This window comes from Macadamia integrifolia, unplaced genomic scaffold (assembly GCF_013358625.1).
Source record: "Macadamia integrifolia cultivar HAES 741 unplaced genomic scaffold, SCU_Mint_v3 scaffold149, whole genome shotgun sequence".
Classification (NCBI taxonomy): domain Eukaryota; kingdom Viridiplantae; phylum Streptophyta; class Magnoliopsida; order Proteales; family Proteaceae; genus Macadamia; species Macadamia integrifolia.
Genome location: NW_024868226.1, coordinates 453,926 through 456,101, shown reverse-complemented (window position 1 = coordinate 456,101; position 2,176 = coordinate 453,926). Strand labels below are relative to the sequence as shown.

Genomic DNA, 2,176 nt, shown 5'->3' with positions numbered 1-2,176 from the left:
CAAAGATCAAACAACAGAATGTGCAGAGAACAAATTTGGGCCTGGGGTCGTAAGTCATTACATTTTAATTCTATATTACCAAAATACCCTTTTTACTCATGCTTTAAAGAAGAGATGTGATAATAATCTTACTAAAACTCATTAGTAGGACAAGTCTATGTCCCTGGATCTTAGTGATTGTATTCTAGTTGAAGGCTCAATCAGCCAATAAACCTCATCAGTAAAACCTTATCTAGTGAAAAGGAAAATATGCAGCCCCAGGATCAGAAAACCAGGCCATTAGGGTTGATATAAGCTTAAGATTACATAACTAGCTCTATATATGTGCTTTTAATCATTCATTATATCCCCCACAATGCCCATGACTTATGTTTGAGGTGTTCTCATTTTTTCACTCTGCAAAAATATTACAAGAAAGGGCAGTTAGAATATGAAACAATACAAAGAAGCCCAAATAAGAAAAACCTCATAAGCCAGATGATTAAAAGCTTCTTTAGGTAGAGAAAATGAAATCCTCTTTTTTGGTAATGAGAAAAGGAAATCTTCAATGGATACAAGAAATGGCCCAAATGGGTAAATTGAGAAATATCAACTCATGAAAGAGATGTCCATAGAAATATAGAAAGAAAGAAGAAAGTCATAGCAGCACTAATAACAGCTAGATTGGAGGTTGGTGTTGAGGGTTTGCTGAAGATAGCTGTATCAGATTATCAATCAGTCTTCATGGGAAGACTTGCGTAAATCACGGGCAGGAAATCTTGGCTGATGGGTGGGAAGAACCCAACCTTATTTTAGTACTATTATGAATGTTTATATCAACCTTTTATATGACATGACAATGCTTTGCTTCCTTATTGGATTAGAAGAAACAGAGAGTGAAAAGAAAGAATCAAAGAACATATCCCATTAGCATTACATTACAAGAAGAAACATATTCCATTTTTTTCTCCCTTTTTTGTTTTTTGGGGTCTAAGATTTACAAGTAAAAATTTGTCATTTTGAAGTAAAGGAAGGACAATTTGGGAATAGTATTTCCTGTAGCCTTGATGCTCAGGAGAAGCCCTTTTTAGCTGTTTCGCTTTGGACGTACAGGAAAAGAATCAAAATCAAATTGAGAGAAGCTTGAAAATGGTGAGGTGGTGCTGTTGATGGGTTTCACACTTGTCACTTTCTCACAGAAGCATCTTTGAAAATTCCTGGGCAAATGACTGGACATATCAGTCTTTGTTTTGGTTAACAATAAAGCTGTAACCTGAGAAGACCTGGTCATCCATGAGAACCCATGAACCTAAACAATAAAACAAGACAGTCACTCAGAGATATAAACAGAGATAGAAAATAAAGAGAGAAAGAGAGAGAAAGGTGTGGGAATCATTTCAATAGAACTTGATCTTACACCTCTGCAGTAATATTGCAAGATAAGGTACCTGGTTCACAAATGAAAGAAGATTAAATTGACAAAAACCTCCATGAATCTGAAAGTAAAGTAGAATCACAGATACTTGGCCTGTTCTATACACTCTCTAAGAAATGCATCAAAATAACAAGAGAGATAGATATAAGGAAACAAATGGCACATACAAATGGATTAGATAGGATACTATATAATTCCACCTCTACCAAAAAGAGAAAAACTTGCAGAGATAGAGAAGACAGGTAGAGATATGTATCAGAAAGATTAGCAAAACTAAAAACAAAATAACAAGACACAGAGAGAGAGAGAGAGAGAGAGAGAGAGAGAGAGAGAGAGGGTATGCTTGGCTCCTCGCACGCCACCCGCAACAGCCGATCAATAACAGATGGATCTCTACGTGTGGCATACAGGGAGCCAGGCACAACCCATTTCACCTTTTCTTCTTCTAAACCTCTTCTGCACCTTTCAAGCAATAGGTGAAACCTATCTCTTTCACAAAGAAAACTAAGTCACCACCCCCAGGGGTAGAGACATGGGATGAAGTGATGTTGGAGGATTTATAGAGCTTTCCATAGGAGGATTTCTTAAATTTTTTTCTTTATTTTATAACAAAAAAGTGTCCTTACAAGCACCTTCTTCACAAATCCAATTAAGAAAGAAATCTCATGAGATTCTAAATTAATGATACAGATAATAAGTGACACTATATGATCACACTACCATCACCACCGCCCAACCACCCCCTTCCCACTCAAAAAAAAA

The 2,176-nt window shown here is 36.4% G+C and overlaps 1 long non-coding RNA gene across 1 annotated transcript; it reads right to left on the bottom strand.

The window, feature by feature from the left end:
* Positions 1-876: 876 nt before the first annotated feature.
* LOC122063886 lies at positions 877-2,148 on the bottom strand. Its single transcript, XR_006135501.1, has 2 exons — positions 1,849-2,148; positions 877-1,427 (listed from the first exon to the last, which is right to left on the bottom strand). It is a non-coding gene; the product is annotated as an uncharacterized LOC122063886 (long non-coding RNA).
* Between the last annotated feature and the right edge of the window lie 28 nt (positions 2,149-2,176).